Genomic DNA, 23488 nt, shown 5'->3' on the forward strand with positions numbered 1-23488 from the left:
TTTATCTTCCTTCATGAGGAAAATGAAAATCAGAGCAACATTGCTACAGGAGCTCTGGGCCTGAGTTCGGGCCAGTGAGTTTTGGCTTTGGCTCTTCTGCCCTGGCCACTGTCTGGGTGTTGAGGTGCTGTGCTGGGGCAGGAGGATTGGGTTAGATGACACTTATGGCCTTTTGTAGTTCTGACTTCAAGACCCATCATCTCAACCCACGTTCCTGGGGAGTAGAGAACGAACATGGCAACCGGGAAGTTGTTGACCTACATTTACTGGGACTTTGTGGCCTGATTTTGGGGAACGCCCTGGGAGAAATGTTGGTGGTCTGTTCCATGCTCCACTGTGAGGGGCACGCAGGCGTCTTTGTGTTCTGTGATGGTGGTAAATGCCTGGGTAAGGTCCAAGCATCAGTGGAGTCAGCCAGGAGGAGGCAGAGGACCGAGCACTACACGTGATGTATTGGGAGCAGAATTCACGGACTCTCTTCTGTGAGTACCTTTTTCAGGGATTCTAGCTTCATGTGATTCCTGTGGTTTAGGCCCAGGATATTTGCCATCATCATGGGACGTTGAACACCCTTTGGCCTCTGCTGTGGAAACGTATAGGCTCCCGCTTCTGAGTTAGCAGGCAGCAACACCCGATGGCTTCGCTGTGCTGAGTTGGGATGGGCTCAGGCCCGTCCGAGAAAGTGTGGTCTCATACATTGCTTTGGTTCTCTCTCTGAGAGCGCTTCCTGACCCCTTGGAAGAGGGGTACAACTCAAGTCCAGGGCTGCCCAGGGCCCCCCAAGGTTGCCCAGTGAGATCGCCCGCACTCACGGTGCTCTTGGTCAGGACGAGGTAGGAGGAACTCTGTTTTACGTGGTGGTTATGAATGGCAGTAATGACAAATTACGTTTGTGTTTTGCCTCATGGTTCACAAAGAAGTTTAACATCTCATTTTATCCCCTCGGCGATTCTGTGTGGAAGCCGGGTGGGTTTCACATCTCTTGTTTTCCCCAGTGACTTTAGTGGGGCTCACAGAAGATCAGGGACTTAACCAAGGGCTCTCAGGTACAGCATGGTGACTGAGTTAATAATACTGTTTTGCGGGGCACCTGGGTGGCTCAGCGGGTTAAGCCGCTGCCTTCAGCTCAGGTCATGATCTCAGGGTCCTGGGATCGAGCCCCACATCGGGCTCTCTGCTCAGTGGGGAGCCTGCTTCTTCCTCCCTCTCTGCCTACTTGTGATCTCTCTCTGTCAAATAAATAAATAAAATCTTAAAAAAAAAATACTGTTTTGCATATTTGAGAGCCGCTAAGAGTAGATCTTAAAAGAGCTCCTCACAAGGACAGGCGATCTTGTGACTGTGTGCGGTGAGGGACGTCGCCTAGACTCATCGTGGTGATCGTTGGCGAGATACACAGATATGGTATATTAATTATGTTATATACCCAAAACTCACATGATGCAGGGTGTCAATCACACCTCAATTTTAAAAATAAAAAGTAACTAGAGAAAGAGGCTTTACCAAGGTCACGGACTGAGTTAAGGTGGCCGTGTGTCTTCCTTGCTGCTCCACCGGGGCTCTGGAGCAGTTCTTGGGGGCATTTCTGTCCAGTTTGGACCCTTTCAATATCCCGCCCTCCGTTCTTTCCTCCAGATGTGTTCCTGAAGCCCCCGGGTTGGCCCTGTGCCTGGGGGCCGCCTCCACCTCGCTGTGGTATGCGTGTTATTTTAACCCCTGTGAATGAGCTCTTGCCCTACAGGGACCGCCCCCACCTGACAACCCTCTCCCCCCACCCCCGCCCCACTCTGCACTCCATGTAATGTTCAGATCTGATCACTTCCTTCTAGAAATGGGATATGCTAGTGTGCTGGGTTCTTTTTTTTTTTTTTTTTTTTCCATTCATGCTAGTTAGAGCCAAAGCTGAAATAGATGATAGCAATCAGTATGCTGCTTTCAGACTGTGACTGGGCAGCTGTCCCTTCCTCCGTGTGAGCTCGTCCCTCCGTGTTGTCGCCACAGTGGCTGGCTTGGTGTCCGGGCCGTGGTTAAGGACTGCTGAAACCCAAGTAAGGCCAGCAGAGGTATTGCGCCTGGAAAATGACAAGCAAGCTAAAGGAATTTTTACTTAAGATGTTTGCAAAAGAATATTTTAGAGAGTTGACCTGTTTCTCAGCTGGAGTTTAATTTCAGCTCAGAAAGCAGCTGTGTCCCCGAGGGCTTTGGGGTTTCGCTCTGTGACAGATGAATTTAATTGTTGTTGTATGACCATATTATGCTTTTGTGGCTTTCATGGACCTTTCTCCCAAATGGAACAGATTTTTCTATGAAAGTCACACTTCCTTTTTGAGAAGCATAACGGTAATTTTGTGGAATGATCTCCTCCTGTTCGTTTAACCCTGCCGAGGAGCAAACACTCTGCTTTCGGCTCTCGGGAGTTTGGTCTGGGTTCTGCCTCCTCCGCCAAAGGACAGTGAAGCAATTCTCAAAGCGGGAGAGCAAGACGCATGTGCATCAGGGAAATTCTCGAATGCTGTCTCAAGTCTCTATGTTATTTGGATCTTTCCCTTACAGATAAGGAAACTGAGGCTCAGCGAAACTGAAGCAGCTTGCCCAAGGTCACAGAGCTCTTGTGTGGTAGTTCTGGGGTGGCAAGCCAAACCTCGGTCCCAGAGGCCTCCTCTGAGCCCCTGCTGAAAGGCTGCCTCCTGTCACCCCCATACCTTACGATCTCGTCTTCGAGGGAGCCACCTGCCCTCTGAGCTCTGTGGGGCTGTGTCTGTCTTATTTACACTGTATTGCCCAGGCCTGATCTAATAGCCAGCACATAGTAGGCATTTGTGGAATGATGACGTGAGAGGTTTCTGATATTAGCATCTTATCATTAACATTCTTGTATATCTGTTTTCTCACCTGACCCTTACAATGGGGAGGCAGAGTGTTTCCCTCCCCTGTTACACATAAGGAAATGATGTTGTAGAGTCTGGAATTGAGTTCTGGGTTATGTATCTCCAGTTCATACAATTTTTTTTTTACCTTTCAGATTCTTCTGAAATTCTTTCTTTGGTGAGGGTCGTCAGGAGGCACAGGTAAGAAGATTTCACGGTCTTCCAGTTCAGTGGCTTTAAAAGAAATTAACCCGTCTTGGCAAGAGCCATTGCGTGATCTGCTGGGAATGCTTAGAATAGAGGTTTTGCATTAAAACCAAGAGCGTGTCTGCTCATAACCATGTCAGAGATGAAGTGTGACTGTCTGGCTTATTTGGTTGGGGGTAAAGCTGGAAATCTTGAGGACACAGGTAAGAACCTTTGTCCCTGCTCGTCACCCAGGACAGCCCATCCCACAGTGGCTCTCCCGCGTCCTTGCCAACCCTGCTCTGCTCTCTCACTGGCATTTGTCTTCTTGTGGCTTTTATGAATATCAGAATTCCCCTGCGTGTGATCTGAAAATTCACATAGGCAAAACAGAGCTTTTTAAAAGTGTGTAACACACATCTCCCCACTCATAAAGGAAACATGTTCATTGGGGAGTGTTTGGAAATAAGAAAGATAGAGAAGAAAATAAGTCTCAGTAGCAGACATCAGCACTAGGACCGAGTCGGCCTTGGGCAGAAAAGCGCTACCACAGCAGGCCAGAGAATGCTGTCCTCTGTCCTCTAAGAGGCCTGCTTGCAAGCTGGGCCCTTGGCTGGTGTCTGGAACCTCCATGTCGGGACGGTTCCCACCACCCTGACAGGTAAAAGCGGCTCCCGGAGTCTGAGGTCCTTGTGCAGAGAGCACGGTTTGTGCCTGCAGACCCGCTGTCCTCCCAGGAGTCTGGAACCTTGTACGCGCCAGGCCAGGGAGGCCCGTGTGTGCAGCCCCCAGTGAAACCCCTGATGCTGGGTCTCTAATGAGTTTCCTGGTGACAGCAACTCACGTGCACTTTCCCGTGAAACTCTGAGGGTGAGGACCCCAGAGCCGCCCACCTCAGGGCCTCCGCACCTTACGTCTTTCCCTGTTGCTGACAGGGCTCTGTGCCTTCTCACAGGGATGAATCTAGCTCTTGGGGTGCCCGTGTGCCGAGCTCTCCTGGCCAGTCATCCAGCCTCCGGGCTAGGGGGAGGCGGCAGGAGATCTTAGAGACCCTTGACCAAGGGCTAGTCCTTTTCTTTTTCTCAGCATCAAACTTTGTTTGTTTTTTCTTTAGTAAAACAGGTATGACATCTGTCTGAGATCTTTTTTTTATTCCACAAACATAAAGGAGCATTTTGTCACATCATGAAATATTCTTTCAAAACATGATTTATGCTCAAATTATACCTTAAAGGTTTATGTAACGTTGGCTGTTTGGGCTTTATGGTTTATAGAGCTATAGCAGATAACGAAAAACCCTTGTTTGCAGAATTCAAGTATGCGTCTCAGCGTAGGTTGTCCTTGGGGTGGGTTGGAGAGGGTGTGGTGGTGTGGGTGATCTGGGCAGATGACTTCAACTCTTCTGCAGAGAAGCAGTTTCTGCCGGCTCCGTCATAGGCTGCGTTTGAGAACAGTTGCCTCACTGAGTCCTCACCAGTACTGAGTATTACCAGGCAAAGCAATTTGTCAACTGGATAAATTATAGATATCATTTTAATTTGGATTTTTTGAAAATATTTATTTATTTGACACAGAGAGAGAGAGCATGCACAGAGTGAGAGCACGAAAGGGGTGTGGGGGGCTGGGGCAGAGGGAGAAGCAGGCTCTCTACTTGGTGGGGCTCCATCCTAGGACCCTGAAATCATGACCTGAGCCAAAAGCAGATGCTTAACAAACAAGGCCACCCAGGAGCCCCTTGATTTGCATTTTTAGGTATTAGTGAGGTTTGAATGATTTTCTTTTCTGACTTGCCTGCCCATCATTCTTTTTGATTGAGCATTTCCCATCCTTTGCCCAGATATTGTGTGATGCTTCTGGGCTGGGATAGTGACCTCCCAGGGAGAATCCTTGTATCCTCCCTCTGCGTACCCCCTCCAGGCCTCTGACATGGTGTGTGTTGGAGAAGTGGGCTTTCCTTACGGTGGGAAGCATGACTTCTTGTTGCCCATTGATGAGGTCCTCCTTAAAAGAAAGCCCCGATGTGTGCCCTGGAATTGATACGTGCCACGGAAGGATGCCGTGGCATCCCTCAGAGGATGGGGACAGGGGCAGCTGCTTCCATGGGGGAGAGGGGCAATGAGGGGCCTTTATCTGTTTATCACTCGCTGTAATGGTACAAATATCTCCACCAGGATGTGTCCGTGTATTTCTCATGAAATACAGAAAGATTCTGAATGTGAAAACCTTAATGAGCTCACTAACCCCGTGTGATTGCAAAAGTGACATGGGACTGTAGCAGGTACACAAAGACACAGAAGGAGTCTGTCCCCAGTGCTGAGTCCCTGCCCAAAGGGGACTTGATTGCGGGGGACGTATGTGTCCACAACGATGATGACTGCCAGTACTTTCCGGCTGCTGGCAGAAAAGATGGCTGAGCACATGCCGCTGCAGTGACCGGGTGGGGGAGGGGAGCTGGTGGCCAGGAGCTGTGTTTGTGCCACAGGCTGACTCCTCACCTTGACTGTTTAGAGGAGGTGCTAGGGAAGGTGTGTCTTGGGGGGGGTGCAGTTGCTACACCCCCTCAGGTCCCTGGGGCGATGCAGAGGTGACGTCTAGTACGTCATATGTGTGTGCCACACCCATGGCAACGCTCTGGAGGGCCCCAGAGGAGGGGCTGGGGTGGGAGGTTAGAGTGGAGGGAGAATGTCCCCATTTTGCATAAATCTGAATTTTATTTTATTTTTTTTTAAAGATTTTGTTTATTTGAGAGAATGAGAGAGAGAGAGCAAGCATTGGGGGGGAAGGGCAGAGGGAGAAGCAGGCTCCCCATAGAGCAGGAAGCCCAATGTGGGCCTCGATCCCAGGACCCCGGGATCATTACCTGAGCCGAAGGCAGACGCTTAACCCCCTGAGCCACCCAGGAGGCCCTCATCTATCTGAATTTCAAGTTTTAATATTTTATTATTTAGCGCCTCTTAATTATGTTTACACATTAATCACATTTGTAATGAAAGCAATATTTACTTCTGAGAATTTGAAAAAAATGTGAAATAACCTGTGACTGTGACTGGGGACTGGTTATTCAGCCTTCCTGTGCCTCGGTTGGGGAGTGGTATTGTATCCATTTTATACGGTTGTCTCAAGAGTTCTGAGATTAAACTCAGAGCCTGGCACTTCCCGAGGGCATAATGCTATCATTTCAACATTTTAGAAGAAAGAGAATGCTAACAGGTCATCCTCGGGCCGTTGTAGAAAGAACCTGAATTCAGTTCCCTATAAACAGTGTGATGGAAAAGCATAATTTGGGCGTCAAAAGACTCAGCTGTGAATGGGGCTCTCTGATGAGCCTGCAGTCCTGAGCAGTTCCTTGCTCCTCCCGTGCATGTTGGGAGCTATAGCACCTTCCTGCCGCAGGGCCGGGGGCCTTCCAGGGAAGGCAGAAATCAGGAAAGCCGTGGGACGATGGTGAGGGACACATGGGTGCGGTAGCAGAATGCATCCAGAGAACCCCACGTGGTCTGTCATGTGCACATTTGGCCCGTTGTCACAGCAGCAGCAGCAGCAGCAGCAGAAAGGACAGCTTGCCTCGATTTGCATATCTGGGTGTTTGTGCTATTTATAAACGCCTTAGAAAAGGCGTGGAAGGCTGTTTGTGGCAAGCTGGCAGATCTGGCAAAACACGGACAGTTCTGTGCGCGCAGTTTGCACGAATGTGGGCCCGAGCGTTCACATAAACAAACACATTTGCCCATCTTTAAGAGTTGCTCTTAAAAACAGACAGTCAGCCGTTGGCCATATGGCTGATCAGCTTTCCCTTGAAATACAGGGAGTTTGATGGCCAGACATCTGAAATCCGAAACCATCTTAAAACAGCTTTATCTGCCCCCCCCGCCTTGCCCCTTTTTTCCATTATGAGGAGAGAAGAACGGAGAGAGGACAGTGTCACTTTACAGGGGCTCTTGTCACCGTCTGTCCTATTCCCTGTTGACCTGTCATGTCAGCATCACCGCAGGTCGGGTGGAGACATCCTTTCTCCTCTTCTCTGTGGCATGGTTCCGTCCCGCGACTGTTCATTCTCTGGTGTGTGTTCCGGTTTGTCTGTTCGCGCCGGCACACACGTGGGCTCCTCGAAGGCCCAGGTTGGCGTCTGGAGTTGCTGCTCCCCACCCCCAACCCAGGCATAGCGAATTGTGTTTGTTGAGTGAACGGGAGGGATGAGACGGCCGCTCTTCCCTCTTCTGCCAGGTCCTGAAAAATGCTTGTGGGAGATGCTGCGCGAACAGGGAATAGGGGACTGTAGGTGATGAGGCTACATGCGTCCCTGGGGGATGTCTCGTCAGCCCAAATACTTAACCTGGAAGAAGGTGCAAGTCTTGAGTGGAAACGTGGGAATCGCTTCCTTGGGAAATTAGCAGGTGGTCTCGGCATTCCACACAGGTAAGCGACGCTGCCCTGTGTGCGCGTGTATATGTGTGCACATGTGTGCGTGTGTGTGTGTGTGTGTGTGTACGCGCGTGCATGGGCCACAGGCTTCTGTCCTGGTGCAGAGAGAATATACAGCCCGAGGCATGAGAAAACGAGCTGCCCAGCATCACCAGGTAGAATGGGACCAGAGCCTACCTGTGTCCTTCCCAGAGCCTCACTGCTGCTCACCTCCCCGCCCTCTCTCCTGCTCGCACCATCTTCCTCCACTCCAAAAAAGCAGGAACAGGGGAGAAAATGTACCCCTGTGCCACTGGTGCAGAGAAAAAACCCAGCAGCTTCAAATCACATTGACACGTCTTGTACCGAGAGCAAGGGTGATTTTTTACAATACTTTTAAATTTCACAGGACCTTACATTTTCTCATAAGTTTTATAATACAAGATGATCAAAGGGGTTTGGGGAATGGCGACTTTAGGAAAAGGGGGAAAAGTCAAAGAGAGAATTTGTGGTTCTTGCTTTACTGTCAGCCTAACATTTAAGTGAGTCTCACCCGCAGCTTGGACCATTATGAGGCCAGTGACTCCCCATTGTTCTAGAACAGCAGATGCCGCCACCAACTCTCCCCTCTAAGGGCAGTCTTACTCATTTTAAATGCAAATGACAGGAGCAGCAGATGGCGAGGTGGGCTAAGAATTTAGATGTTTGGTCACTGACAGCTCTTTGCTTCTGCATGTTACGTCTGGACCTGGGACTGGCTGAGCCCGAGGAGAACTGATTATGATCTGTCCTCTTGCCAGCTGGGCTCTTTTTCTCGCCTGGTCCAGAAGGATTGCTCTCCTGCAGTCCGTGAAGATGGATAGCTGATTGTTTTGAAATCATGAAGGGTTGTTTGCACCGTCCAAAATCCTGAAGCGGAGAGAGCTATCCAAAGGCTCTCTTCTCTTTGTGCTTCAGAGCTTTCGAATCCGTGTCTAGGGTTTACGTGAGCTAATTAAGGTCTTCTTCAAAAGGTAATTGAATATGTTCCTGATTGAACAGGGGTGTGCCCCATGGTATAGCCCCTAGCACTTTGTTTACATGAGGATATGGTGCTTAGAACAGAACCTGGACCTAAATGACCGCCTAAATGACCCCTTTCATCTTGTCTGAATTCGGATTTGGCATCAGTATTTTGCAACGTAGCCATAGAACTGGCCCAGCTCCTCCTTCCTCCCTTTATACAACCCAAAGGTGTTTCCAGGGTGGGAGTGCTCCCTGCCTTTCTCCTCACAGGCTGTGCCCCTGTCCTGCCTACCTGACTTCCCTACCTGTCCCCCCTCCTCTGGGTGTTCTGCAGAGGGATCGGCCCCTGCCTTGGCTTTCCTGTGGCTGGAAGAGAGGGGTTGCTGCCAGCTGTCCTGTGGGGGGCGTTCATCTTGCCAGAGCTGCGGTCCGGTCACCGAGTGGCACCGAAAGCACGTACTTCTGCAAAACCAGAGGTCAAAGTGATGGCAGGACCCATCTCTTCGTCGGGATGCTCTGAGTATCTTAATCATGGCTGGAAATCCATGAGAAAATATGTGATTCCTGAAATTTTGGGTTAGAGGGATGTCAGGGACTTGTCATGGAGTGACAGCGGAGCAGGGAGGTGAAGGGGTGACAGGCACGCTGTGCATCTCCCTGCTAGGCACCGGTGGATGTGGGGCTGCATCCCACGTGTGACTTAGGAACTCATCTGGCGATTGTGTTTCAGCTCCCGCCACAGTGTTCTTCCTCTGCTGTCATGCTGTTCCTCGTACTATAGGCCTCCAGCCGCATGCACCATGGGAGTGTTCTTGGTGGTCGAGAGAGAGCACTGTCGCTGCACCGTCCCGGTGCCCTGGCTTTCTGGCGCAGGCACCTGGCCGGCAGCACGGGGGTCTCCTGAGTTCGCTGTTTTAGCATACAGTTCAAGTTCTCTGGGAAAAGAGGGGCTGGAACCGGCACAGAGATATACTGGAAGGAGAGTTTGCCAAGTAACCTGGGATGGAGACAGTTTGCATGGGCAGCATGGGACGCACTCTGCATGTGGCATGTTCTTTACAGCCCCTCCCAACAGCATTACAGATTTCTGGAAGATTCAGGGTACCTGGAAACACCAAGGACGGCCCTCCTGCGGGCAGTGGGCAGTCAGGGTTCATTCTGGGTTCATTTCCTCATAGCAGCCTTATTCCCGGCCATGTGTGAAGGTTGACGTCCTCCTGGCGGGACCGGTGCAGGGGTTTGCTAGGGCTGACGTGAGGGAGTGATGTGCATTTGAATCTGTCTGAACTATGAGTAAGCGAAACACAGGCAGGTGCCCTTGGCCACATTATTTATTAATCACTGTACCACCTCCCGGTCAGACTCTGGATGAGGGTCCCTCGAGCCCTCCTGCGTGTGTGCACACACTGCCCACACTCACACCCCCTCCCACCCATCCATACACATATACACGTGTCCTTTTTAAAGCCCCAGCTTTATTGGCCACATCTGCTTCCAGCACTTTCCCATCCCACTGCCCCTTCTGTTTTACCTCCCAGACACCTGTTGTCCCCAGTCGGTCTGCCTTCTTCCTTCCTGGTGTCGGAGGCTCCTGCGGCTGGGAAGCACCCTCACAGTTTCCAGGGTTTTCTGAATCTTGTTTTATCAGGCCCTGGGGATGGCGGAGAGGCTGAGGCTCAGGGAGGGGCTTGCGCGCTATTTGGCAACGATGGGATTTTCAACTTGCCGTGTGCTAAATGCTAAAGAATGCTTGACTTCCGCCCTCCTTAGTGAAGGATGCTTCGTGAACCTAGCCTCGCTTCCAACAGGAAAAGCATGATTCGCATATCATCTTGTTTTGTATCACTGGGTATCGACGGATAGGCTGTCCTGGAGCTCCTCATTCACTCAGCCGGGGTCTGCTGACCTGGGTACGTGTGCACTCTGTGGCAGCTGCTTTGCGGGCCTCTGGGACCCACCCCTAGGGTCACTGTCCCTCAGGATGGCCCGGCCCAGACAGACATGCAAAACTGGTGGTATTTTGAGAGCGCTGGAACGGGGTTCCTGCAAGGTGTGGGGCTGAGCTCCTGTGTCCCCACCGCCCCCTAAGCAGCTCGTCCCCATAGCTCTGCATGCCCACCAGAGCCCTCGCCACAATGCTTTGAAATTCTTAGCTTATATGCTCATCTGGATTCCCATGAAATGGCAAGCTCTCGAGGGACACGGTGTAGGCTATGTACCCATTATTGTTACATTCTCATTGCCCAGCATGGTAAAGGCAAAAGATGGACAAGGGTTCTTTACTGTTTCATGGAAACTACGTGGGCTGAAGGAGGGGTCCCCATGGTTGGGGGAGCGGGGGATAGACAGGATGGGCTCACCGAGGGAGGGAGTGGGTTTTGTTTCTCAACTTTCATTTGCAATCACACAGACTAGGGAAATATCGCAGAAATAGCAGAGAACTCCTGTATGCCCTTCACCAGATTCCCCAAACATTTTACAACATGAGTACTTCCACTTGCCCTCCCTCTCTCGCTCACTCTCGTGTGTGTGTGTGTGTGTGTGTGTGTTTATTCTTTCATTCATTCATTACCAAACTGTTTGGAGTGGAGGCTGGATTGCAGGGGTGAGGTGAAGAAGTGGCAGAGGAGAGGTGGGCTGGGAGCTCTCACAGCAATCTGGGCAGAACACAGTGGCTGGGCCTGGTGGGAAATGACCAGAGAGGTGAAATGGGGTTCATCTGCTGTATGATTTGCTCACAGGTTGGATGATGGGCCTCAGGGATTTTGGCCTGAGTGGCTGGTACACTAGTGATGCCATTATTGAGATGGGGATGACCGGGAGGAGGGGGTTTAGCAGGGGGAGTCAGAAGCTAAGGCTAAGGGCTAAGACTGGCCTAAGCACAGAGGGCCTGGAGCACTGGGGGAAAAGAGCAGAAAACAAGACCTCAAAGAACATGAGCAATTCAGAAGGATAGAGTTAGCAGATTTCATTCATAAGCGAAGAGGCCACTGAGGTGTGAGGAGTCCCCAGCTCGTCTAGACAGGGCTGAGCCTGCTCGTGTCACACGGTCCCCTCTGTTGGTGGAAGCAGCTGGCTTTCATCCGCAGATGCACAGAGCTAACCCCCATGTCCTGTTTCTCATAATGTGCCATCTGTGTCCCATGGCCTTTGCTTTCACAGCTCTTTGTCACCACTCCTGTCACTTGCCTCTGGGTGTCTCCCACACTCGACCCCATCTCCCCAGCATTCCTCAGGAAGGCTAGATTCAGCTTCTTTTCACCACAGAGGGCAGCTGGCAGTGCCGACGGGGTCTTAACGGAAGATGGGAATTGAGGGGAGATTACTGTGTAAATGGTAGGTGGAGTCAGAGTTGGAGGAAGTCACCCAGGGATGAGTGTACTGAAGAGGAAAAAGCCTCGGTCCAAGATGATGAGCGGGAAGAGCAGAGGAGGCCAGGCCTGGGAGGCAAGTGGAGAAACTGTGTCCAGAAGGGCGTGTGACCGGTGTACAGTCAGACGCGGTCCCATCAGTGAAGTGAGGGCAGATGTTCCTGACTGTACAGGAGCCCGTCAGAGGAGGGGCCAATGCGACGAGGGAGCCTGACGGGGTGGGAAGGACGGGAGTTGGGGGGAGGCAGTGTGGACCTCTGTTTCGAGGGATCCGGTCAAGTCAGGCTTGCTCTAGATGGTCCGTCCTGATGTTATGCACAGTACTTCGTTTATTTCATAAGCTCTGGATCCTTAGCCAGGAGCAGATGAACACCCTTCAGCTGGAAGACTAAACATGTATTAAAACTCTCTTAGTTGTGGCTCGGGCTATGTTTTGGACATTACAAGGGACATTTTCTCTTTGGAAGTAGGGCCCTTTGGGTCAAGAAGCACTTCCAAGAGGGACACGCACTTTCATACAGAAATGGTTAAAGTGACAGAACAGTTCACTGCTTTATGGTTACTGAGGTAGCATTCACTAAAGCTGCTAGCTAGCATCTCGGCCAGGTGCCTCTTGTTACTGAGGAGACGCTGGTCTGTCACCTGCGAGCCTTGTGTCTTGGTGGGAGTGAGTCCCTCTTCCCCGGGGGCTCGTTTTCTCCTCTCCGAAATACAGCGTCTCCTCCACGGATTACCTTGTTGCTGAAACGATGTTAGTGACTTGTTTGGAGGAGGGGTTCTCACTAGGTTTGGAGGGGGGGGATGTCTCATGAAATATACAGGGGAGATGAGGTTGGGTTTCTCCAAACCAAGGGCCCCACTGAGAGATGATGCTCTGTCCAGGCAAGTTACGGATCATCTTATTTAACCCTACACCTACGCTTTAAAGCCAAGATAATGCTTGAGCAAATGTTTCTGACAGATAATTATACTGACGGATGAGGAGGGAACCGTCACAGTCTATTGAGGATTAACCCTGTGTGCCAAGTTCTTCACATGAGGATGTGTTGACGAGCTCCATCGTTGTCGTTTTCCGGAGAGAGGAGAGTGACGCGGCTGTGCACTTGAGGCCCCAGCTAGGAAGTACAGGGGCAGAATTTCAACCCAGTTGCTTCAACTCCAGAGTCTGTGACCGTTCAATGCGCGAGCACAAGTCCATTATCACGTTCTTTGGGAACCTGAGTCACATCTGTTCTGTGAGCCCGGAGGCTCCAAGCCCTAAGAAGCTAATGGGAAGGTGACTGTCCTCTTTAATTGGCTTCCACTGACACATGGACATATGTTCCCCAGCCCTCAGTGCCCGCCCGCCAACCCTCCCTGTCCACGTGGGCATGGTGGGGGCCCCATCTGCTGGGGAGGGGGAACGGAGGCAGAGCGACAGACTGCCTTCCAGCCTGCCTTCCCCAGAGACAAGCCGATCAGCCCCACACTCCCCCTGCCATCTGAGCCCCGGTTCTGTGCCTGCTGCTACCAGGAGCCCCAGAGGGTTTCTTGTTCTGCTCTCTGGAGGACCTGGATGGAAGCAGGGTCTGCGGCCTCTGCACTTCACCATGACTGGAGGATAGGAACAAACTCATCTGAGGCCTGAGGTCAGCCTCTCCATTGGCAGCCCCCCGCCCCTGCCCCGGAGTCTGTGCAGAGTCAGGTGTACACGCGGGGTGGCAGCACTTGTCAGCAGGGGCGGGGGGATGGGGTACCGGGACATGCATCCTGCCCAGTGTGTATGTCCCTCTAAGGCCAGGCCACCTCTGTGCGAACAGCCGGAAGACAGTGAGCCCAAGGAGCAGAGTTGGCCTCCTGTTTCCAGCTGCACTTCAGCTCTTAGCAGACTGGCCTTCTGAGTCCTGGGCCTGTCCCAACAGCCTCTCTCGGCCTTGTAGGCTGGGCCTCAGCCTTCAGGCTTGCCTTTCTAGACTTTGCTTCCCTGGACCCCCAGAGCAGAGATGGCAAAGATTTCAGGCTTCCGGCTTTCGTGGCCACTATGCTGGCCTGCTGCTGTGTCATGGAAGCCCCGTGGCCAACCAGTGAGTGGGGGTGGCTGTGTGCCAATAAGACCCCGTTTACAGACCGAGGCTTCGGGCAAGACGGGGCCCACAGCTGTCGTCCACCCCTCACTGGGATGGTGAAGCTACAGATCGAGGCCTGTTACCAAGACCTTCTGCATCTGGCTGAACCTGACCTTTGGGAGGACATCAGCCAGAGGCCGAGCATATCTTCGGGGGGCAGTGCCACTCTTCAGCTGTCCCCTCTCCTGACGGCCTTGCTGGAGGTCTGGATCCCTGGGGCCCCCGAGGTTGTCGGTTGTGGTTGGCTGGGTGCTTCATGGAGCAGGACGGTCACTGCTTCTTCAAGGAACCCTGTTGTCAGTCAGCCAGTCCCCTGTGGGTTGGGGCCACTGGGACCCGCAGCATCACCTCCCCTGGGAGCTTGTTAGGAAGGTAGACCCTCGGAGCCCCCTTACCTGCTTAGTCAAAATCTGCATTTTAACAAGCACTCCGTAGTAGCATTCCCATGGAAGTTTCAGAAGCCCGGGTGGGGTGGGGGGGTGTTCCAGTGTGAAGGACAGAGAGGAAGCATTTTGGAAAATGCTTTTATCTCCAGCTGTTTAACATTAAAGTGTAATTGCAGAACTTGATTGCTGTGTAGGCAGCTGTGTCTGGACCGACATCTACTAGAACCATCTCTGAGTGCTATCTTCCTTACAGAAAGGGGCTGTCTGGCTCACCTTGGGGAGTGACATCAGGAGTTCTAGACTACCTAAAAAGCACGAGGCGGAAGTTTCTGCCCCTCGGTGTGTGCCCAGGTGCCCTGCCTTGCTGTCCTGTGCCTCAGTCTCCCCAGTACGATAGGAGAGACGGAGGACAGCCAGGGTTTACAGCTCTCATGGTTACAAGGATTCTGTTTGCTTTTTGTCAGGCCACGGGCCTTGATCCTGGCCTCCCGCCCCTGCCATCTCAAGGAGGATGCTTTCCTTCCCTGAGTTGTGGGTGACCCCTCCTCCCTGCCCACTTTTGGCTGAGGTCTGGGGTGTGGGAGCGATCGGAAATGCAGTGTCTTTCTGGAGCTTTGAACTATGGTGAGGAAAAGCTCAGATGTGGGGAGGCCAATTCTCAATTTGTTGGAGGTGCACAAGCTTTGCCCACCATGCAAGTCTGAAGTCTGAGGGCCCTGCGGCCCCCCTGACCTCCCGGCCCCAAGCTGTGTCCCCAATGACTTAGTTAGGTTAGGCCTTTTAATTCATGTAAAGTAGGCTGCAGATGTGTATAGAACGGAGCTGGTAGTGTGAAGGGCAGTGTTTAAGAGCAAATATCTATTGTCTCAGTTTCTGGAAGTGAGGTGGCGTACCATGGGGGGTCTGTCCTGATGGCCGGGGCCTCCCTCTTTCTCTACCCCCATCCCTCTTCTCAGAGAGTGTTGAGTCTGTGAGCAGCTTTCCCACTCTGGCATCTCTTCCTGCTTCCTCCCCCACAAAGCTGCTGTCCCAGCAGTGACCGTGGACATCTGCCGAGCCATTAGCCCCCCAAGCCGGCAGCTGGGGGCCGCTGTGCTGGCTGCCGGCTCAGCTTTCGCTCTGTGCTGAGAGGCCTCAGTGTTTTTTTAAAGTGATGCTTCTCCAATTCGGGAGATGGTGCCAGGGCCTCTCTCATACCCTAAATTAGCTACCATCCCTGAGGATTTTAAAGGCAGGTTCGGACCAGAGGGAGCACTTCTGGGCACCCAGACTTGCCTCTTTTTTTTTTTTTAATTTTATTTCTTTATTTGAGGACAGACAGACAGAGATAGTGAGAAGAGAGCATGGGTGGGGAGCAGAGGGAGAAGAAGGGTCCCACTGAGCAGGCCTCCTGACATGGGGCTCGATCCCAGGACCCTGGGATCATGACCTGAGCTGAAGACAGATGCCCAACCGTCTGAGCCATTCAGGTGCCCCCCAGACTTGCCTCTTAGTCCTTTCTGTGGCCTTGATCTGAAGGTCCCTGTTCCTCCCTGAGCTTCAGGGCCTGCATTCGTGAAACCCCAGTATTAGATATTAGACTGTTCTAGATTGCCTCGACTTGAGGAGCCTCCCTGCTGAAGAGAGAACTCAGTCAGCAGGAAGACAGATGTGCCCGGAGAGGGTGGGCCCTGCTCCCTCGAGCTGGGTGAGGAGGCTGTGGGTGAGGAGGCAGCAGCCGGCCCCCTGCACCTGGCCCTCCCTTCCTCCCTCCCCGGCCAGGGCCACACGTGGCCTCTCCGTGCTTGCTGGAGAGGGGAGGGGTCAGCTCAGCTCACCCCGCCGTGCTTTTCAAAGAGCCTTGACCTGGCCAAACGGAGGGCTTTGAGGGCTTTGTGCTTCAGCGGGATCCTGTTCCCCTTGGGAGAAGGCAGAGCTGGCTAGGATGTAGGCTGCTCCTGTCCTGTCCAGCCCTGTGGGCTGTGAGCCTCTCCCAACTCCCTTGGCTTCAACAGTAGCCTGTGGTTGTTTGAATGAGACCCAGTTTACAAGTTCAGTCTGCCGCTCTTTCCCCTTTTGTTTGTTTTTATTCCTTCCTTTGATTAGAAGAAGAAGCCATTCATGAATAAAGATGCAGTGCAGCTTTATGGTAATGAAGAGAACTCATTCCCTGGAGCTTTCTGTGATTTAGGAACCCTGCTTTCTTCTTTATAAAAGCAGAATTAGCCCTGATGTGCCGTGCCAGTCCAGTGCTCTTATCTTAGCTTGTTGTGATGCGGCAAAATCATTTCTTAAAATCCTGTTTACCTGGATTTTCTCAAAATTGGCATTTGGTCTTATCACATACAATATACAGACTGTCCCCTGTTTAATTGACTTCACCTTAACTAGGTAGGGTTTTCTCCCAGACCTTGAACTGTCTCTTCTAACATGGTCAGCTTCAGCTCCCAGTGTCCGAGTCCTGAGAATCCAACAGGACGTGTCCTTTGCCCGCTCAGACCAGGGCACCCACCCGTCTGCTCTCTCCATTAGCTTTGCTGGTTCTGGAATTTCGTAAAAATGGGATCAGAGAGTATGGGTTTTTATGATTTTTTCACAAGTTACACATTTGGATGGTTTATTTCTTTTTACTGCGATGAAATATTCCATTGTGTGAAGACCTCACAATTTGTATATCCTGTATTTGCTAATGGTCGTTTAGGCTGTGCGCAGTCTCTGGCTGTTAGGAGTGGAGCTGCTAATGTGTTTGTGTGGACACATGCAGTGATTTCTGCTGGGTGAATACCCAGGAGTGGAATTACTGGACCACATGGTGAATGTACATTTCACTCTACAAGAAACTGTCAGACTGTTCTCGGAGGAGGTGGGGCCTCGGAGGCTCCGGATGGGAAGGTAGGAGGGACTGCTTGCTTGCATTTTGGCAGACCTTGGTGTTATCAGCCTTAGAATCTCATCTCCTGATGAATCTCATTGTGCTTAGAATCTCCCTGTGCTGCCGGTAGAGATGTATCTCATTGTGACTTCAACCTGCTTGACACTGATGACTAACGATATCAGCACGTCCTTAACATGAGTCCTGGCCACTTGTGTCCTTTCCTGCGTGTGAAATGTCTGCCTCCTTTGCTTAGGTTTTTGGTTGGGTCTTTTGTACGTTCTCAGTATTCAGCGTGTAGGTGTCAAACGTGTGTATTGCAAATATTTTCCTAGTGATTTCTTTCAAAAAGTCCAATACATCAGTGTTTAAACTTTATGTTAGTACTTTATGTGATCCTAGGAAATCTTGGGCTCCTCCAAAGTTACAAATAATCGCTCCCACATTTTCTTCTATGGTCTGATGGTCTTTTTATATTCAGGTCTCTGGTCCACTTGAGTTCATTTTGTGTGTGGTGTGATGTAGGTGGTCAAGTTCACTTGTTTCCCTGTTGAGGTGCCCTGGCATCTTGGTCGAAACCCAGCTGGCCGTTTGCGTCGGGGTTTATTTCTGGACTCTGCTGTGTTTCACTATCCATCCTAATGCCAGTACCCCCTGGGATTGGTTGTTGTAACCTGGAGGAAGCCTTGAGGCTCAGTGCGGCCCCAACATTGCATTTTCGCTCCATGAGCATCTATTCTTGTTTGCCTCATATATTTTAGAATCAGCCGTTTTCTTCTTCTTCTTTTCTTTTCGCATACCCTGCTGGGCTCTTGAATGGGGTTGTGTTGAGTCTCTAGAGTAATTTGGGAGGACAACGACTATATGAACAGTACAGACTCTTCCAGTCTGCGAATATGGTATCTCTCCTTCTATCTGGGTCCTCATGACATTTTCTCAGCAACATTTCATAGGTGTCTGTGTATCGCTCTTTCTCATAGTTTGTTAAACTGGGTGGGTGTTGCATGTATGTTAATGCCATCACACCTGGAACTAGCCTTTCTCGTTCTTCCACCTCTCAGTTGTTCGTTGCTAGTAAGAAGCTGATGATTATGCAGGGAAACTGCCAGACCGGGGCGTCCATGCTTCCCGGAGGTGGCCTGGGAAGGGTTTGCAGAGGGGGAGGCGCTTGGTTTTACCCACAGCGAGCTTGCTTGGCCGAGAAGCTGAGTACCAGGGCAGGCCTGTGGCAGAACACAAGAGCGGAGCTGGAGGCAGGAACATGGGGATGTTCTGAGAAGAAGCGGCAGTAGCTGGATCGGGCGGCCCAGAAGCACAGAGAGGTGGGGTGTGGAAGGTGTTGCATCTATAAGGATGCTGGGGCCTCACTCCCGGGGGTCCATGGCCAAACGCAGCTACACTCTGCTCAGGGGTGCTTGGGAGCTCTGCAAACAGGGGGCCTGGAGCCTTCTCACTCCCTCACTCAGTCATTTGTGAATTGTGTGCTCTACCCAAAACAAATACAATAAATTAAAAAATTGCAATAAAATTTACCATCTTAGCCAATTGTAAGTATAGAATTCAGTGGTATTAAGCACGTTCGTGCTGTTGTGCCTCCCTACCCTCCCATCTCCAGAACTTTCCCATCGTCCCAGATCGAAACTCTGTACCCACGAAACACTAACTCTCCTTGCGTCCGTCCCCCAGCCACTGGCTGCCCCAATCTACGCTCTGCATCTATGGGTATGACGTCCCTAAAGACCTCGTCTAGGTGTCCTTGGGGCCTGGCTCGCTTCACAAAGTGTCACCCGTGCTGTCATTCCTTCTTAAGGCCGAATAGTGTTCTGTGGAGTGAATGGACCACACTTGGTTATCTGGTCATCCTTCGAAGGACACATGGGTGGCTTCCATCTTCTGACTATTGTGACTGTGGACCATTCTTCTTTTTTTTTTTCTCTTTTTCAAAACTTCAGATTCCAGTTAAAGAGAACCATCCTTAAGGGCAAAGGACCTCAGAAATGCAGTGGGGATTTGGAGCTAGAAAATTCGACATAAAATGGTTGGCCAGATGCTTCATTCCTAGCACCCATCCCCCTTCCCAGCTGTTTTCATTTACTTGCACATTCTTGGTGTGTCTAATTTGAGTGTAAGAGATCATGTTTGTTTCACTTATTATTGTCTACCCACGCTTAGGTACCCAAGTATCTGGACATGGAGGTGGTTTTTCTTAAACAGTTAAAATCTAGTACGGTGAACAGCACACAGATTTGCATTTTCCTTTTCCATCCTTCTATGGCTGTTATTCTTTCATTCCTCTGCCCAGCATGCCTTTTCCTGCACCAGCCCCGCTATGCCAGGTAGTCCTAAAAGCCACGATCAGAATCACCTTTGCAGAGACGGAGACCCGCCAATGCCGGCTGAAAGGCCATCATCAGTGACTCTCCCTTTCACAGACTAATGGATCAGGAGTCCCAGTGTTAGATAATGAACCCTTGGAAGCTGGGCTTGCTTTCAGTTTTGACTAGTGTCTTGAGCACAGTTGGTGTTTCGCAACTTACTGCTGAATTAAATGAACTGGCATAAATGGAATTAGACCTACTGCGCTCTCGATATCATGCCGAAATCTTTGCTCGCAACCAGCTTGATTTTCATCCCTAGTCTCTCCACCCAGTTTAGCAATGAGGCTTCAGGAAGCAGGAAGTCAGGTTACCTATGTTATTAGGATTATGAAAGACATTGCCTGATCTAGCTTTTGCTCTTCTTTTCCTTTCTACGAAATAATAGAAGGATCTTTCCTTTAGGGCTTGCTTTTTCTATCCATGTGTTAATCTGATTTTTGTGAATCATGATTGTCGGAAGGAATATGATTTGCAGATTTTTACATGAATTCCTTTGAGAGGTTTTGCTGGCTGTCTGTAAGCCAGAAAGGAAGATTCTCGGGACTTAGACTATGCATATATATACATACTCTTATAGAAATGCAGGCGTTCCCCTGGGATATTGATAAATCTAAGATCCACTTTTCAGTCAGTACTGGAACTACCCATGACTGTCACAGGTCCAGACACCAGAGAGTGAGAAGAAGAAACCTTATTTACTGTAACTTTTCAGGGTCAAATTGAACTAGCCTTAATGGAATGCCCTGAAAGTCCCTCGCTTTTATTTATAGCCGTCTTTGGATCTCCGGCAGTCTTGCAAGGCCCATAGCTGTTATTATCCCTGCGGTGTAGACAGGGCACGGGGAGACAAAGGCGTTTGGTAGCTTGTGCTCAGAGCCCTCCGTCTGGTCATCCAAATCACGGTCATCTGAGTCCTGAGGAATTTCAGATGTGGTCTAGCTGAGGGAACGTTTCCAGCCAGACAGGGTTTAAAGCTATGCTGCTTTCCCTGAGATAGCTCAGCCTGGCCTGGCCTGCGGCAGCCCATTTAGATCATCTGCAGGGGCCTGTGGAAGTATTTGCAAGTCCGCCTGAGAGTCCTGCCTGTAACCCTATAAGGGAAAATATGCAGACGCGGTGCTGGGGAATCCGCTCCTTTGCGTCGGTGCCGCATGAGTTCTGTCTGTCCCGAGCGCGCCCCCAGATATTCTCCTCAGCGTCCATGCTGACAGAAGGGCCCCGACCGGACGGTGGTCAACCTGTCTGGGACAGTGACCTTGTCAGAATCCTTCTTTTGCTACTTTTGGTGCGCATGTTCTAAGAATATCACAGAAGACACGCTTGCTGTGAGAGGACCGTTCGGGGTATTTTGCTCTGCAACTTTCTCTTCCAAACAGATCTCAGGAATTTTGTCTGTTATGGAGACATAGAAACAAATGAGTGAACAGATTCACCAAACACACTGCAGCTGTCGGGTGAGTCCCGGCTTCTGCGTCGGGCACGCTGCTGGGTGCCCTCGGCACAGAGAGGAGGCAGCGGTCCCTGACTTCAGAGGCCTGCTGCCTGCTGCAGTGGACAGACAGATTTACCCGTGATTCCAGCGGAAGCTGGGGCTGCGATGGAGGCAGGCCCGCCTGGTGCGGACGGCGCTGCCTCCCAGGCTGGGCAGGTAAGAGGCTTCCAGGATGAGAGGTGTGGCAGGGGGTGCATGCGAGGGCGAGCCGGGCACGCAGGGGCGAGGCCCACCGTAGAGGGCAGCCGTGCGTGCCACGGTCCATGGGCTCCAGTGATCATTATGCGTGTGCAAAAGCATGCCATTTGCTGCCGTGTGAAACACAGTGTGGGAGTGGAAAGAGAGGAGTCTGGAAGAATAGGCAGAGGCTCGTTAAGATTCTGATACAACATCAGGATAAGTCTCTGAAAAGAAGAAGGAAGGGGACAAGGCTGTTTTCTGAGAAACAGGTTGGTTTTGGGACCAGCTGTGGTTTAGCAACTGCTTCCTAATTGGACTTTCAAATCTGGCACCATGGTCCTGAGCGGGGGGGAAGAGGGGGCTTTCGTGGAACCAGTTCCAGCTGTGCAGTGATCCAGCTTCTGGAGACGGGCAGCTTGAAGAGAGGTGTGCAGGCCAGGCAGCAGGTGCACTGAGGTGTGAGCCCTGGTGTGCGCCCCGGTATGTGTCCTGATGCACCACAGGTGTGCATCCTGGTGTGCCACAGGTGTGAGCCACGGTGCGCTGCAGGTGTGAGCCCTGGTACGCCACAGGTGTGTGCCCCCGTGTGCGTCCTGGTGCGTCAGACGTGTGAGCCCCAGTGCGCCACAGGTGTGAGCCCCCATGTACATCCTGTTGCACCACAGGTATGCACCCTGGTGTGCCACAGGTGTGAGCCCCAGTGCGCGGCAGGTGTGAGCCCCTTGCCAGTAGGAGGTGGCCATGAGCTGCACAGAGCAGTCCCTGCCTGCCCTGTGTTCTTTTGTGACGTCTGATTTGGAATCCTAGAGAGAAAATCTTCTCCCCCACCAGGGTTATAGAAGAATTCACTTTCTAAATCTTTGAGGACTTGGATGGCCTCACATTTTATATTTTGACTCTCAAGTATCTTTGCATTTTTTTCCGGTGTATAATGTAAGTATTTAAATTGATCTTTCTTCTTTCCCCAAATGATCACCAGTTGTCCTATCTCCAGTTAAGAGGTCCATATCTTCCCCATTGGGTTTGGGACACTGCCTTTCTCAGAGGCCACAAGGTAAACAGGCCTCTTTGTTGATGTTCTTTTCTGTAGAATCAATCCAACTGGGAATTTATGTACCAGTATCACACCTTTTTTTTTTTTTTTTAGATTTTATTTATTTCTTTTAGAGAGGGAGGGAGCGCACAACGTGGAGGAGGGGTAGAGAAGAGTCTCGAGCAGAGTCCCTACTGAGTGCAGAGCCTTATGTAGATTTGGATCCCAGGACCCCGAGATCATGGCCTGAGCCAAAATCAAGTCAGACGCTCCACCAGCTGAGCCCCCCGGGGCTCCTCTTCCCTTTTCAATGATAGAAACTTTATATTATGTTTTAATAGAGGATAGGGCCAGTCCCTCTTCATTGCTCTTAAATGTCCTTGCATACTCGCGGGTATATTACATTTATTCGTGAATGTGGAGAATATTGACATCTTTCTGATGTTGTCCTTTCCGTAGGCAAGGGACAATTTTCATTTATTTAGATTTACTTCTTTGTCTTTCAGGAATGTTTTAAGTTTTCTGCATGGAAGTTTTGCATATTTCTTTTTAAATTTAAGTGTTTTACTTTCTTCATTGCTTTTCAATGAAATCTTTTTCACTCTGTCTTCTAGTATATATTGTTTGGTAAAAATTTAATACGGGAAAAGCAATAGTTTCTACATATTTACTACTATATTCAAGTTTTTAAAATTACTTTTAGTAGGTTTATCATTGATTCCCATGTATTTTCTTTTTTCTTTTCTTTTTTTTTTTTTAGATTTTATTTATTCGACAGACAGAGATCACAGGTAGGCGGAGAGGCAGGCAGAGAGAGAGAGAGAGGAGGAAGCAGGTTCCCTGCTGAGCAGAGAGCCTGATGTGGGGCTCGATCCCAGGACCCTGGGATCATGACCTGAGCCGAGGGCAGAGGCTTTAACCCACTGAGCCACCCAGGCACCCCTACCTTTGATTTCCTATGTATAATTTCTCATCAGCTGCAAACAGAGATCATTTTATTTTTTCTTTTCCATCTTTGAGTTTCTCATTGCCTGCTCGTTTCTAACTGCATTGGCTAACACTTCCCGTATTGTGTTAAGGGCAGTGGAGCAAACAGGCATCCTTGGCTTGTCTCTGACCTTACCCGGAATGCCTGACTAGGATGCTGTTCTTGTTTTTGTCTCTTGGTGTCTTAGTCCTTTGGGGCCGCTGTAACAAAATACCATAGACTGGGTGCCTGGTAAAGAATAGAAA

General features: G+C 50.7%; 1 protein-coding gene across 6 annotated transcripts in view; it reads left to right on the forward strand.

The window, feature by feature from the left end:
• AFAP1 (actin filament associated protein 1) overlaps positions 1 to 23488 on the forward strand; it is a 135056-nt gene that overhangs the window by 26820 nt on the left and 84748 nt on the right. For 3 of the 6 annotated variants that reach the window (XM_047718780.1, XM_047718775.1, XM_047718781.1), the window contains exon 2: positions 3023 to 3068. The exons of 1 other annotated variant lie outside the window; for it this stretch is intronic. The gene's annotated coding sequence lies outside the window, so the exon portion shown is untranslated. Of the gene's footprint in view, positions 1 to 3022; positions 3069 to 7277; positions 7470 to 21007; positions 21199 to 23488 lie in introns of those variants that run through there. 2 more of the 6 variants (XM_047718777.1, XM_047718778.1) reach the window with 2 other exon arrangements.

The sequence above is a fragment of the Lutra lutra genome, chromosome 2 (assembly GCF_902655055.1).
Source record: "Lutra lutra chromosome 2, mLutLut1.2, whole genome shotgun sequence".
Classification (NCBI taxonomy): Eukaryota; Metazoa; Chordata; class Mammalia; order Carnivora; family Mustelidae; genus Lutra; species Lutra lutra.